Source organism: Mizuhopecten yessoensis, unplaced genomic scaffold, assembly GCF_002113885.1.
Source record: "Mizuhopecten yessoensis strain PY_sf001 unplaced genomic scaffold, ASM211388v2 scaffold6919, whole genome shotgun sequence".
In the NCBI taxonomy this organism is placed as follows: domain Eukaryota; kingdom Metazoa; phylum Mollusca; class Bivalvia; order Pectinida; family Pectinidae; genus Mizuhopecten; species Mizuhopecten yessoensis.
This window is the reverse complement of record NW_018406790.1, coordinates 364440-381125: the sequence shown is the minus strand read 5'-3', so window position 1 is coordinate 381125 and position 16686 is coordinate 364440. Positions and strand designations below refer to the sequence as shown.

At 38.2% G+C, this 16686-nt stretch overlaps 1 protein-coding gene across 4 annotated transcripts in view; it reads right to left on the bottom strand.

Moving 5' to 3' along the window:
- Positions 1–16686, bottom strand: part of LOC110452854 (extracellular sulfatase Sulf-2-like) — a 119131-nt gene that overhangs the window by 56890 nt on the left and 45555 nt on the right. For all 4 annotated transcript variants that reach the window (XM_021501572.1, XM_021501571.1, XM_021501575.1 and 1 more), the window contains one exon: positions 16285–16574. The gene's annotated coding sequence lies outside the window, so the exon portion shown is untranslated. The remainder of the gene's footprint in view (positions 1–16284; positions 16575–16686) is intronic.

Sequence of the window (16686 nt, the reverse complement as noted above, 5' to 3'; positions counted from 1 at the left end):
AGTGATTGGAATAGGTCACTTGAGCAAAGCTCAGGTGACCTAATAAAGAACACATCTGTAGAAAATGACTTAAACAAATATTCCAAAACTGGCCAGTGGGAATGTTATGAGGATGATGATTATAATGTACACTATTATGTACTGTGCATTGTATTTGCCAGTGATGGTGTCAACAGTCAGATATAAACTTCTTCAACTTTTCTTGAATGTGAATAATTTTGATAAAGCTATATCACTTTTTATGAATCCTATTTTTTAAACAGTGACGTCTTTTCCTTTGCTTTTTTTTCACAAACCATGGTCAATATGTTTGTACCTTTGTCCAGATTTGCCTTCCAGGTACGGTACGGTAATGGAATCATTCAGTGATATTTTGGTTTAGAGGGAAAAAACAAGTTTGGAGAAGCTTTGATTAGCATAAATAAATGATCGCATAGTTATTGGCCATGGACAATGCATGCATAGAAAGATCACCAGGGGCTTTATTTAAATTGTAAATTTCAGGACCCCCGAGCTATATCCGTTCTCCCTTGGGGAGGGGGTAAAGTTTACTATAGTTTATATAGGGAAATAACATGTCATATTTAAAGACATATCAAACTTAAAAGCAAATAAATTAAAATCAATAAATAGAGAAAATAGTTTTTAACAAAAACATGATACAAGATATATATATATCACCTAAAGGAAGACTGCCCTTTGTTTTTTATCTCCAACAAAAAAGAGTTACAATGTTTTCAACAATTTTTTAAGGTAAAGATGATTGCCTATTCAATATACCAATCATGTTTTTTTTCTAAAAAGCTAGTCTGTTATGAGGATTTCATCAACTTGATTATTAAGTAGACAGCCTTATCAAATGCACTACCAGACATAATAATTATACAATTAACACTTTTTCTGCAATATTACTTGGAATAATTTCAGAAATTTGAACTCCCTAAAACAGGCCCTCAACCTATATATATCGGTCTCTGTATGAATACCGACAAAAACATCAATTTAACAACAAGAAAATATCTTTCCAATGCCTTTATACAGATATGTGGTGGGCCTTTATACAAATAATATGTGCTGCGCCTTTATATAAATAATGTGTGGTGGGCCTTTATACAAATAATATGTGGTGTGCCTTTATACAAATAATGTGTGGTGGGCCTTTACATGTGGTGGGCCTTTATACAAATAATGTGTGGTGGGCCTTTATACAAACAATGTGTGGTGGGCCTTTATACAGATGAAATGTGGTTGGCCATCTACCTTAAAGTGGAATCCACTAAAATCTCAAGAATCATGAATCACTGTACAGCACACTGGAGGGATTGGCCTATGTACTTTTAACAGAGGAGTGTTGAAATGTAGTAGGCCACATTTGTAAGAATAACAAGATAGTTTGAAATAATTAGAGACGAAAATCAACAAGAACCTAGGATGGGTCTATTTGAGTAAACAACCTTCGACCTAAGTGAACTCCGAGCCTTCTTGTAGTTTATTTCAGTAGTGGTAAGCAGGTGTGTCTGCGTTACAGTGCTGGCACCCATTACTACACACCACTCTGTGAACTAACATCTGACCACCTGACAGAGATACCCAACATAATTAGTTGTGTAGAAATATATTAGGCAATCAATTAACTCGTAGAAACAACTTTAAAGGTCAAATTGAGTAACACACACCTGTCCCCAATTACTCTGTCCCCTCAAATGAAGACTTCCTCACAGAGGACATGCTCCATTGGTGGTCTTGACATTGTAGCATATTTGCTAAAATGAACATTGTATCATGTTGAAACTTACATATATATATAAAAAACAATTAACAAAAAAGAGAAGTTGAACATCAATGTATTTCTATGTAAACTAATTAAGGACTGGTATCCAAACAAGTGGGGGTGTTTATTAGTATATTAGTGGTATAGTTTGGGGAGTGTTTATTAGTATATTAGTGGTATATAGTTATGTGGAGTGTCTGTTAGGATGTCTGTGGTATATAGTTATGGGGAGAGTTTAACGTTTGTTAGTATATCTGTGGTACAGTTTGGGGAGTGTTTATTAGTATATCTGTGGTATAGTTTGGGAAGTGTTTATTAGTATATCTGTGGTATAGTTTGGGGAGTGTTTATTAGTATATCTGTGGTATAATTATGGAAGTGTTTATTAGTATATCTGTGGTATAGTTATGGAAGTGTTTATTAGTATATCTGTGGTATAGTTTGGGGAGTGTTTATTAGTATATCTGTGGTATAAGTTTAGGGAGTGTTTATTAGTATATCTGTGGTATAGGTTTGGGATTGTTTATTAGTATATCTGTGGTATAGTTTGGGGAGTGTTTATTAGTATATTAGTGGTATAGTTTGGGGAGTGTTTATTAGTATATTAGTGGTATAGGTTGGGGAGTGTTTATTAGTATATATGTGGTATAGTGTGGGGAGTGTTTATTAGTATATCTGTGGTATAGTTTGGGGAGTGTTTATTAGTATATTAGTGGTATAGTTTGGGGAGTGTTTATTAGTATATTAGTGGTATAGGTTGGGGAGTGTTTATTAGTATATCTGTGGTATAGTTTGGGGAGGGGGTTGTCAGATTATCAGGTGCTATCTTCTAGGACTAGTTTTCACACTGATGTGGTGCTCCAGAACATTATACACGCCCCATTTACAATAACACAACCTAATATCCCAGGAATGCTTACAGTGCAGGGATCACACGGGCAAAAAATTGAGAAAAATTTAAATGTGAGGTGAAGAATTCAATCTTCATCCAAAAATGCTTTCTACCGATACATGTAACAACCACATCAAATTCCGAATCAGGATTCCAATGCAGAGAAATAGCATAAAAACAGTATCAAACTTGCTGCAAAGCTAAAGAATGTATAATACCATTCTCAATCTGCAGATTTTTTAATGCAGATAGGTGATCCTGAAGCATGCTTCACATGTTTATAGCATCAATCATCATTACCAACAATAGTCCACTGTACATCCTTAGGTCGTAGATCGTTACACTTGGTAAAGATCTTATATACTGTATAGCGGTTAAACATTTCACGGGGGTTTTAATTTCGTTATATTCACGGTTTTGACAAATATCCGTGAATTCTTAACACTTAGGCGAAATAATCGAAAATGTTAACCACTTTTACGGACCTTATCACAACATGTTGAAAATACTAATAACCCAACGCTGTTATGCAAGCTTAAATGAACTTAAATTAGATTATCACCGAACAGCTGGACAGTCCATGTAAAAACAACACTTACATATAAGTGGCCACAACGTATATATATGTGTACACAGTATATGATTCATTGATTACAGTTTACTCCATAAAGGTACATACACATTTGATGTTCTTTCGAGTGAAGTCACTGGCGGACGACCACGCTCGGGATCAGTGTTCTCAAACAGTGCACTGTGAAATTTAACCCCGTGAATATGTACTGAATACGAAACCACGAAATATTGGCCCCACAAATTTAAAGCGCTATACAGTGTACTAATTAATGTCTGGTTCATACAACCTTTTCATGATAGGATTCCAGCACTTTTCAAACCCTTCCTTGAAATTTACCAGTTACTTTTATCAGGAAAAGGGGTATAGACGTTTCAATAATCTGTTAATATTAGATTGCACTGCCTATTCCAATACCATCATAGGCTGGATTATAATGAGATGGTGATAGTGATTTGTGATATTGACTCCATGTTCTTATTGTCTTTCTGAGGTCACTTCAATTGTAACGTCACAATGCTCTCTGTCAATCATGTTTAAACAAATGACAAATACATAATTTTCATATGTAACAGTTATTAAAGGACTTTTATTTTGGTGAATATGTGGTTGTATAGGAACCTGAAAAGTAAAAGAAACAGAAGTCCATTGTTCCTAAATAGACACTTACTTAACTCATTCACCCACCCCTAAAATTTCATAATGAACTATTCCAACTTTTGAATTGGAAGAGTTCAAATGTGTCATCAGGGGTGAATGAGTTAAAGGCAATCACAGCAGCTTTAACACAACTGTTCTTTTCTTTCCTATGATAAGTTAAAAGCATCACAAAATTTAACAAGAGGCCCAATGGGCCTGCATCGCTCACCTGGTATAAATCTCACACTTGTAACCTTAAAAGTGATCTAAAATAAAGCTACAGGCAAATTAAGTCATTATGTTGAACAAATTTTATAGCTTTTCATCTCAGGATGCAACTTGCAAAGTATCAACATCCTAGGACCCATGGTTATTCAGACGAGATCGTTTAAAGATTTTTAACATATCTGACCCCTGTGACCTTGAACATGGGTGAAGGTCATTCATTTGAACAAACTTTGTAGCCCTTCATCTCAGCATGCTACTGGCCGAATATCATCACCCTGTGCATTTTGGTTATTCAGAAGAAGTTGTTTAATGTTTTTAACATATTTGACCCCTGTGACCTTGAAAATGGGTGAAGGTCATTTACTTGAACAAACTTTGTAGCCCTCCATCCCAGTTTGCTTCTGGCCAAATATCATCACCCTAGGCCTTTCGGTTATTAAGAAGAAGTCGTTTAAAGTAAAATATTGACGCCGGACGCCAGACAGATGGATGGACGGACGCCGCGCCACGGCATAATTAAGCTCACTAGGCACTTCGTGTCAGGAGAGCTAAAAATCATGATAAACAATGACAAACCTGGCCACAATGTGTTTTTAGCTGTTCACTATAGTGGCCATGATGTAGAGACATCTCTCTTCCACAGCTGACAGGGGAAGCAGGGCACACTAATTGATTAATTACCAGGATGAACTATTTTCCAAACCGTACATGTCTTTTAACGATTAAACTTAATTACATCACAGTTAAATTTATCAGAAGTGGTTAAACTCGTGTATGGAGGGACTCTTCCAGTTTGATAAATTAGGAGCTTAAATAAAGGTATTAATTGTCATGTAGAATTCTGCAAATAGATGTAATCTGTATCAGAATGTATAGTGTTACTGTATTGATTGGTTTGGTTTAATATTGTTTAACATCCTTTTAATTAACAGCTAAGGTCATTTAAGGACGTGTCTCCATGTGTGTAGTGTATGTGTGCTTGTGTGTGTGTATGCAGGAGACTGGGTATGTTGACAACGAGGGACCAGTTGTGTCCGTAACCCTTAATGCTGAACCTTCAGCAGGGAATAACAACTACCATTTTTAAGGCCTTGGTATGTCCCAGCCTGGGGACAGATCTAGAACCTGTTGTATTACATTCCTCACCTGGGCTAATGCTCAACATTAAAGCCAAAAGTGAGGCGTTCCCAAGCAAGGCGCTAGGAATTAAAAGGTATTTAGAAGTAGAAAGAAAGATAAAGATCCCAAATATTGCAATGGGTGCAGCAGATTTATTTTGGTCGCTTTTGTGTCCCCCAATAGAGGACACCAAAGCTAATCCTAATTTTCTGCAGGGGGTTCCACCTTTAGTTGCCTCCTACGATACATGCAGTGGGTAACAGCAGGTGTATTCTTTTCCCAATCCCCCACCTGCAGGGGTGTGCAGAATTGAATACTGAACAATAATATTTAATGTGATTTAATAGAAAGAATCAAAAATCATCAGAGCCAAGTTGTTTAAAGTCAGACTGTAATTATCTAAACTTAATAAGGATCAATGACCCCAGAAATTCAGGATCATTAACCCCAGACAATAAGGATCACTGACCCCAGACAATCAGGATCATTAACCCCAGACAATAAAGATCATTGACCCCAGACAATAAGGATCATTGACCCCAGACAATAAGGATAATTGACCCCAGACAATCAGGATCATTGACCCCAGACAATCAGGATCATTAACCCCAAACAATTAGGATCATTGACCCCTGGAGACAATCAGGATCATTAACCCCAGACAATAAGGATCATTGACCCCAGACAATCAGGATCATTAACCCCAGACAATAAGGAGTACTAACCCTAGACAATAAGTATCATTGACCCCAGACAATATAGATCAGAACTACTGTTGTACTATAATTATACAGCTAGGTCTGTTATTTGATTATTAACTCATACTTGATAATTAAACTTTGAACGACAAGGATATACGTTTACCTTCATAATTCAATAATGACTTTGACCGTTGAGGGAAATTATCCCAGAAGCTAAAGGGACCCATGGAAATACATGACCTTACTTAATACACTGTAAAATTGTTGTAGGATGGGATTTCTAAGTTCACAAAAACAATGACACTGGGGACATAAGAATGGGTACAACTGACACAGTTTTGAGAGTCAATTGAATTTCAGAGTGAAATATAATCATCATACACCTGTGGAATTTACAGAAACAGCACTTCTTATTAGGAACAAGTAGGTATGCACCTCCCTTATCAGGATAATACACTTTGTAATAGATGTGGATGATCTGTGGATGCTTTGTGTATAGATATGGATACTCCAAGTAAGGATAGGGACAGATGTGGATACTCCGAGTAAGGATAGGGACAGATGTGGATACTCCAAGTAAGGATAGGGACAGATGTGGATCCTCCGAGTAAGGATAGGGACAGATGTGGATACTCCAAGTAAGGCAAGGGACAGATGTGGATACTCCAAGTAAGGATAGGGGCAGATGTAGATACTCCAAGTAAGGATAGGGACAGATGTGGATACTCGAAGTAAGGATAGGGACAGATGTGGATACTCCAAGTAAGGATAGGGACAGATGTGGATACTCCAAGTAAGGAAAGGGACAGATGTGGATACTCCTTGTAAAGATAGGGACAGATGTGGATACTCCTTGCAAAGATAGGGATAGATGTGGATACTCCAAGTAAGGATAGGGACAGATGTGGATATTCCAAGTAAGGATAGGGACAGATGTGGATACTCCAAGTAAGGATAGGGACAGATGTGGATACTCCAAGTAAGGATAGGGACAGATGTGGATACTCCAAGTAAGGATAGGGACAGATGTGGATACTCCAAGTAAGGATAGGGACAGATGTGGATACTCCAAGTAAGGATAGGGACAGATGTGGATACTCCAAGTAAGGATAGGGACAGATGTGGATACTCCAAGTAAGGATAGGGACAGATGTGGATACTCCAAGTAAGGATAGGGACAGATGTGGATACTCCAAGTAAGGATAGGGACAGATGTGGATACTCCAAGTAAGGATAGGGACAGATGTGGATACTCCAAGTAAGGNTAGATGTGGATACTCCTAGTAAGGATAGGGACAGATGTGGATATTCCAAGTAAGGATAGGGATATATGTGGATACTCCAAGTAAGGATAGGGATATATGTGGATACTCCAAGTAAGGATAGGGATATATTTGGATACTCCTTGTAAAATATGTGGATGCTCCTTGTAAAAGATGTGAATCCTCAGTGTAAAAGATGTGGATACTCCTCGTAAAAGATGTGGATACTCCTCGTAAAAGATGTGGATACTCCGTATATAAGATGTGGATACTCCTAGTAAAAGATGTGGATAATCCTCGGAAAAGATGTGGAAACTCCTTGTAAAAGATGTGGATACTACAAGTGAGGAAAGGGACAGATGTGGATACTCCTTGGAAAAGATGTGAATACTCCTTGGAAAAGATGTGGATATTCCTTGTAAAAGATGTGGATACTCCAAGTGAGGAAAGGGACAGATGTGGATACTCCTTGGAAAAGATGTGAATACTCCTTGGAAAAGATGTGGATATTCCTTGTAAAAGATGTGGATACTCCTAGTAAAAGATGGGGATACTCCTAGTAAAAGATGTGGATACTCCTAGTAAAAGATGTGGATACTCCTAGTAAAAGATGTGGATACTCCTCGTAAAAGATGTGGATACTCCTTGTAAAAGATGTGGATACTCCAAGTGAGGATAGGGACAGATGTGGATATTCCTTGTAAAAGATGTGGATATTCCTTGTAAAAGATGTGGATACTCCTCGTAAAAGATGTGGATACTCCAAGTGAGGAAAGGGACAGATGTGGATACTCCAAGTAAGGAAAGGGACAGATGTGGATACTCCAAGTAAGGAAAGGGATAGATGTGGATACTCCTAGTAAGGATAGGGACAGATGTGGATATTCCTTGTAAAAGATGTGGATATTCCTTGTAAAAGATGTGGATACTCCAAGTGAGAAAAGGGACAGATGTGGATATTCCTTGTAAAAGATGTGGATATTCCTAGTAAAAGATGGGGATACTCCTAGTAAAAGATGTGGATACTCCTTGTAAAAGATGTGGATACTCCAAGTGAGGGTAGGGACAGATGTGGATATTCCTTGTAAAAGATGTGGATACTCCAAGTGAGGAAAGGGACAAATGTGGATAGTACTTGGAAAATATGTGGATACTCCTTGTAAAAGATGTGGATACTCCTAGTAAAGGAGAAATATCATCCATACATACAACTCCCCTATGGTGGATTAACTCTTTGCAGAAGTATGCATGCACAGCTCCCCTGGTGTGAACGTGTACAGAGCTCCTGCATTGAACATGACTAGTAACACTATAATGCTGAGGAAAGTTTGACAGAATTGTCAAATCTGAACTACCTGTCTGTGCCTGGGCCCACACTGGTCACCGCCACAGACCTGTGTACATTGTCACAGTGACCTGGCGCCTCATCATCCATGCACTGAAAGGCTCACTGTATTTATATATCATTGTGTATATGTACCACATGAACTTCAAAAAAACCTAAACCTAAAAGTGTGTTTGTTCCAGCATGTTCAATATATCTTGATATTTTTAGAATAAAAATGTTTTAGTTACATAATTAAATGTCAACAGAAAAAGTCTGTTTGAACTATTAACCCCTTTTCAACCATGAGTCAACACAAAAATGTGCTTGCTCACTACTGCAAACAGTCCGTCTATAAAGGTAAGGAATACATCTGTGATATCCTTGGTTGTATCACGCGTCAGTGATGAAAGACAAGAATAGACAATTAACACAGATATGTTTTAGATAGAAATAATGAACAAAAGCACATTTAACAATTTTTATTATTACCCAATAGTCTACATAAATTAGAATTAGTCATTTTTTAATGTTTCTTGCCTTTTGTCCAATTTCGGCTGTAGGGGTGAAACATGCAGTCAAAACTGTTTTCCCGGTCAGAGCTAACTGTTACCTAGCGCGAATTTGATGCGCAGAAATCCCCCCTCGAGAGCCCCGTTCAAGCGTTTCGGTGACCGCGACTCAGTTTTGAAGCAATGGCAACATTGCATGCAGCATTAATACTAATATTTATTTGGTAATAAAACAATTGTTTCATGGTTATTTTGGGAACAGTCCAAACTACCATCCCTCGGTAGGGGGAATTTAAGCCTTGTGGAACTGTTTGCCAGGGCTTCCCCCTACTTCGGGATGATAGTTTTGACTGTTCCCCAAATAGCCATGAAACAATTGTATACGGTACTCATTCACCCCTGAAATTTCATAATGAACTATTCCAACTTTTGAATTGGAAAAGTTCAAATAAGTCTTCAGGGGTGCATGAGTTAAAAATACACAAACAGGTACACTGACCTTGTACAGTAATATACACTTTGGTGGGGTTTTTTTCCTCTTTTTTTTTTTAATGTTAAATTTTGTTTGAAATTAGTTATATTAACAAAAGGCTAGTAGCTATAGGTCACCTCAGCTTTGGTATTTTCACTTTTTTTCTTTCAGTTTTATTCAGTAAAAGTGACAGGATAAACAATCCTAAAAGTCACCCTTATTACTCATTCTATATCTTGGTGCATCGATATAATTATTGGGGACTTGAGTACAAAAAAAAACACCTATGTATTATGATCCTGGACAAATTTGTATGCGAGGAATTTATGATCTTTTAAAAACACAAAATGCTATATATCATTATATGACAAAACAAATCTTATTTGCTCGGAAGAGGAAGGCAGTATATTCTAGTAGAGTCTTCCCACTTTATTACATAATAGCCATGCACAGTTATTTTACAGCTGAATTCATTTGCTTTAGAAAATTTTGAAATTCTCATTCTCAGTAATGCTTAGTAAATCAACAATCAACTCCAAGTCAGAAAAATGCCGTGCAAATTGGAACTCTTTTTTACTGGAGATACACCACAGAGCACAGTGACTCTCTACCTTAAATATGATCATCCACCCCTGAAGACACATTGAACTCTTCCAGTTCAAAGGTTGGAATAGTTCCTCATGAAATGTCAGGGGTGAATGAGTTAAGAGGGACATCTATGAAAGTGATCAGAGAAAATATCTATTTTAAGATGCTGAAGAGTTAACATATTAATTTGGAAGAGTAGATCTGTTCTAGGCTGATTTATTGATAATAATATCAAAAGGAAGACTGTAAAACGATATGAAATGTAAACACAGACTTTTTAAGAATGTCATTGAAAATGTTTTCTCACAATCTTGTTTGTGTAGGAGAACATGAAACATTCCTGTACCCCCCCCCCCCCCCCCCCCCCCCCCGACAGTAACAGGCCCGCAGCATTGTAAGCTTTCAGATACGTAATCAGACTTTAAAAATGAATTTAAAAAGAACAAGTAAGCGGAAACATGGGTATTTTATTTAAAATAAGTTATGGTGACCATTTTGAATTGTTCAACATGCTTCTTTCGGTTTTAGCTTTGTTTTTTATGAAAATATATTAAATTACAATTTTCCCTTGATATGTGCTTAAGTTATTTGTGTACTGCTGAGTTACGTAACAATGACAGATTGTTACACGTCCGTAGTGACAAGGCCATACCTTGGTACAACCAACACTTTAATTAAAGGGGTTATGCAACAGCAAATCACAACTCCCTTCCTCAAAGGAACAGGTCCCTAACACAAGGACAGAAAACTAACACTGTCAAGGTTTGAAAAGTGCCTGTGTGTTTAAAACATGGCAGCCACTCCAATAGAATTCTGTCATCAAAGGGGATAGAGAACGGTATTGTCACAAAGATTGCAGTGATTTTCTAGTCGACAGAACGGTACATGCAGATTCTTGATCTTTAATACTGAAACATGTAAAGCCTATTTACCCTACTTCACTACAGTAATGGGACGGGGTGACCATACCTGGTGTAGTAGTAGTATCATTTCTATCCCCATCTGAGTTTTCTAAGGAAGTTATTGGCTAGCTGATTCCACAGGGAAACTTTCAGTGGGTGGAGTGGGTGGAGGGGGTGGAGTGGGTGGAGGGATGGAGGGATGGAGGGGGTGGAGTGGGTGGAAGGGGTGGAGGGGTGAAGGGGTGGAGGGGTGAAGGGGATCCAACCCCTCTAATGGTGGTGGAGTGGGGTGAAGGGGATGGAGAGGATAGACTCTATCCTCTCCATCCCCTTCACCCCACTCCACCACCTCCACCCCCTTCATCCCTCCACCCACTGAAAGTTTCCCTGGGGAATCAGCTAGCCAATAAATTTCAGTGGGTGGAGTGGGTGGAGGGGATGGAGGAGGTGGAGGAGGTGGAGGGGGTGGAGGGGATTGAGGGGTTGGTGGAGAATTGGCTGTTACATCGGATTATTTTGGCTATTTTTCCAATGCATAGGACATAAATGTCTCTTTATCAAACTGGCAATTTTATATCTAACTCATTCACCCCTGATGACACATTTTAACTCTTCCAATTCAAAGGTTGGAATAGTTCATTATGAAACTTCAGGGATGAATGAGTTAATTATCATCCTTAAAGAAATGGTCAATGTATTAGCAAATAATCGTGTTCAATTACTGGTGTAAACTGAAAACTGTTCCCTAAATGGTGAGGCGGCAATACATGGTAAGTGTACACTGTACATGTACTGAAGGATCCCACATGATTGCACCTCTTAGCTAGCTTGGATATCAAAATGTTCTCCTTATAATCGTTTGATCTTACTGTCAGAAATCTTGGACATTTTTAAAACGTTTAATTACTATTTTTGTGGTTTACTAAATATCTAGACTGTTGTTGAAGTTTCTAGACAGACAGATTGATCCGATACCACAGAAATCTTGTTCGGAGTTGTTTAGATTAAACGAATCACCCAGAACATTATCCCTGTCCTGTTCTCAGTCATTAAACGGATCTCTAATCAGATAACATGGGGTTTAAGGAAATGAGCAAACACACATCTTATACTGTATATTTTTGATTCCCAGAGAAAAACCATTGCCGACTGTTGTCTGTTTTTGATCACCAGAACAAGTAGCAGTCAGGACTGAAGTTTGATACTAGATGTTTGTAGTAATAGGCTCTGAAGCAGTCTAGCGCTCCTTGCAGTCCCGCACCCAAAGAGATGTATTTTCTCTGGACTTGTGTATACATATCTCTATATAAACATGTTGACTCATTATAAAACATGAATACAACATATTTCACATGAGGAAGAAAATGAAATTCATCACGCTGGTGCACTAAGATCCATCAGGCCAGTACAGCTCTGGAGGAGAAACCTGAACTCTCGGTTCTACAATCAGGCCCTGCACTTTTAGTGTGTTTAAATGATTTCCAAATTTCCTTACATTATGACTTAAGTTATATACTCCTGTGTTATAAGTCGAGAATCTTAAGGAGTTGTGCATCATACGCATTGAGTCAATAACCTAAAGATCTAAGGGCAATAATACAAACTGAAGCCGGAGGTGTTGAAACTTTTACATGACATTCCAAGATATTACAACAAATATTATCTTTATATTGATCTGAATTTGCTGACTATCTCCAACAAGGCGCGGTAGTCTAGTGGTAGGACACCGGGCTCGTGACCGAAGGGTTGTGGGTTCGAGTCACGGCATGGCGTGTCACTGTGTTAATTTGTATCTTTGAACAAGAAACTTTACTCCGCTTGTTCCAGTCTACTCAGCTGTAAATGAGTACGTGGTTGCATGGGCAGTGTTAGAATTTTGAATGCTAACTGTGAGTGCTGAAATGGCAGCACCGGCTGTATGCTCCCCAGGGAGTTGAGAAAGATATTGGCTGGTTGCAAATGAAAGGCCCTATAACCGCAGATGTTAATTTGTGAACAGCTTTGAGACGACCTACGAACTAGGTTGTGATAAAGCGGTACAGTTGAACCTCATTATCTTGAACTCTTATAACTGGAAGACCCCGTTTATCTTGAAGTATTTCTCCGGTCCCGGCCAAATCTCTTCTTAATCTTAGTAAATAAAACTCTGATAATTCAAACCCTTAAAACTAAAAAAAAACGTTACCTCGAAGTAAGATATTGGTTTCAACAGCGTAAATCCAACATCAAAACCTCGTCTACTTCATAGTGTTTGAATTTAATTTTGTCACTTATCTATTCTTTGATACACAAAAAAAGCATAACTACAGCATCTCGCCATCCCATGTTTATGAACAACTTTCGTGAGTAGACTAGCTCGAAAACGGTAAAAATATTTCATGATAAAGCTTAAGAATGTAAAGTGTGCGGACTGTCAAAATCAGGATGTTCATAAAAAAAAGTCCTAACCGGAAAATTGGTCACAAAGCGTGGTCATGCATAAAAGAGTTCCACAGTTAAAATCACAACATAGGACAGCTTCACAGGTTCATGTTGTTACAGGAGCCAGTATGGCTTTGACAGTTGATCGATTTTAAGAACAATACGATATATAACTGCTGTTGATTACATCAAGTTGAGGAGGTGTCTGGTGTCATAATTAGCTTTAACGAATCAATGTGTTACACGTACGATAGAATCTGTTTGTGTTTGTTTTCATTTACAGAATCAACTGTGCATACGCTCCATTACAGTGATTTGTTTTAGACTTGCTCACTTTCATTTCCGCATTGTAGAGTACGAGGACGGAGACAGCGGGATTGTTCGATTTTTAAATGTAACACTTGAGAGGTCAAACTTGGCGGACTTGCAAAGTTCTACAAATGCAGATTCGGAAAGACTTAAATTGCCAAGACTATAGCCAAAATGTACATTTAATCACTATAGGCCCGTCCATATTTCTTAATTCACCATATGGTTAAAACCTTTCAATCGCGTAAAACGAAAATACGTTTTTCGGACCTGTATTTGTTATATTAATTACGTATATCAGTCATTGATTGATTATAAGTATTGGTTATTCATACAAATCAACGACTGCTAATGATTTGTCCGAATAGCAAATTTCATACCAGTTATATGAACCCGCATAACTTGAAGTTTTCCCATGACTCCGTCGACTTCGAGACAAAGAGGTTTGTTTGTATATAAGTACCTCAAACTATTTTTATCATTATTAACAACAACACATATATTCTGTCAACTACTTGTTAGATCTTGAAACTTCCCTCTCATGAAAGTTAACTACTGCACCGTTGGGTTCTCTTAGAATGTCCTATAACATCTGTGCTTCCACTGGACGTATCTCAAACAAGGCTGAATATTACAAACAATATAATAGTGTCCACTTTCTCTGGACAAAGGTCGGTATCAGTGTTGAACAAAGGGCTGTAACTCTGTATATCATGGGGCTAAAGACCCACCATTCTCCACCTTCCTAAATACATAATTTGGCAATAACAAGTGACACAGTATACCAGATACATGCCCTGACAATACCATACACAGTGAATAAAGGGCCGTAACTCCGTATATAAAAAGGAATGAAACATGATTTCAGTACAAAACACTTCCTCATTCCTAGAGGAAAACATAGGCAAAATTTGGCAATTATTAAGGTAAAAGAATGGGATATGCCCACGATAAAGTGACACAAGCACTGACAGAATGTGCAGGTCCACGAAAAAGTGACACAAGAACTGACAGAATGTGCAGGCCCACGATAAAGTGACACAAGCACTGACAGAATGTGCAGGTCCACGATAAAGTGACACAAGCACTGACAGAATGTGCAGGTCCACGATAAAGGGACACAAGCATTGACAGAATGTGATATGTCCACGATAAAATGACACAAGCACTGACAGAGTGTGCAGGTCCACCATAAAGTGACACAAGAACTGACAGAATGTGCAGGTCCACGATACAGTGACACAAGAACTGACAGAATGTGCAGGTCCATTATAAAGTGACACAAGCACTGACAGAATGTGCAGGTCCACCATAAAGTGACACAAGCACTGACAGAATGTGCAGGTCCACGATAAAGTGACACAAGCGCTGACAGAATGTGCAGGTCTATGATAAAGTGACACAAGCACTGACAGAATGTGCAGGTCCACCATAAAGTGACACAAGCACTGACAGAATGTGCAGGCCCACGATAAAGTGACACAAGCACTGACAGAATGTGCAGGTCAACGATAAAGTGACACAAGCACTGACAGAATGTGCAGGTCCACGATAAAGTGACACAAGCACTGACAGAATGTGCAGATCCACGATAAAGTGACAAGCATTGACAGAATGTGCAGGTCCATGCCAATACCAGAAGATCAGGTTTTTCTGGCTGCTATTCATTATTGGTAGAACAAGTTTGATATCAACTCAAAGAATCACACTGATGTATCTAATTAAATCCTGAACGTGGCAACCCTCAGAGAGCTCTGCCAAGGCTGGTAACTCTAGCCAGATTTAAGAGGTTTCACAAACAAAACATGAGTAGTTTGTATAAAATAAAAACATCAGACATCGTATTTCCATTTCATTCTTATCAACAGACTGACAGCGATGGAAATCATTCCACTGCATAAAAAGGAGGTCTCCAAAACACATTTTATACACAGCATTTATAGGTCGTTTACTGACTAGCACTGTATTCGAGGTAATAAGGACGCTGAGTGAGAGTAAAAACAACAAAAACACATCAGTATTTTACCATGTAAGTTTTTCAAATGGCTTGTGGCACCTTCATTACAGCAGGCTCTCTTACTTGGGCAAATACAGCATGCAATGTAACATTGTGTTGCTTACTGATTTTAACCCTTTCACCCCTATGTAACTTTAGCAGACTCTGCCATGCATTGATATGGATGAGTCCATTATGGTCTACAGTGGTGAAAGGGTTAAGGTACAAGATTTTAAGTACTCCCTTCTCTGTTGTCAAATATATTAATATACTTATAGACACAATTTTGTGTACTCCCTTCCCTGTAGTCATATATATATAATCATACAGAACCAAATTGTGTATGCTTCCTTTCCTGTTGTCTCTGAACAAGAGTTTGTATGCTCCCTTGCATAATGTCTCCTGTCCAAGAGTTTGTGTCATGATTATCAGAATCTTTAAACTGTGAACCCTAGACAAGCAGATTAATACAGCGACAATGATCACTGAAATTGTACATAAAAGTGACAGCAAAGATACAAAATCAATACATCAAATATAAAATGCAGTGTGTGTGTGTGCAGAAACATAATATTACCTTCCAATAAACTGCAAAAAGGATTGGACCCTTCTTATGATTCAGTAAACAGGTAATCCACTCGTCACGACCACAGGTAATCCACTGGTCAGGACAACAGGTAATTCACCGGTAACTACCACAGGTAATTCAGAAGTAATCTACAGGTAATCGTCAGGTCACGACCACAGGTAATGTCTCTGAGAAATGTTCAAGGTTTTGTTTATCTCCTTCAGTTTCATGTCAATGCATTAGATCCATAAACTCACATCAACTCTCGATCATCACGGAAGGAAAGTGTCGGGGGAAAACTGAAAATATACAAAACAGGAAAACATTTTAACATGTAGAACAAGGGATTGTGTGCAATGCCCATTTAACTAACAGTATCAACTAACAGAAGCTTTCCTTTTTTTCAAACCT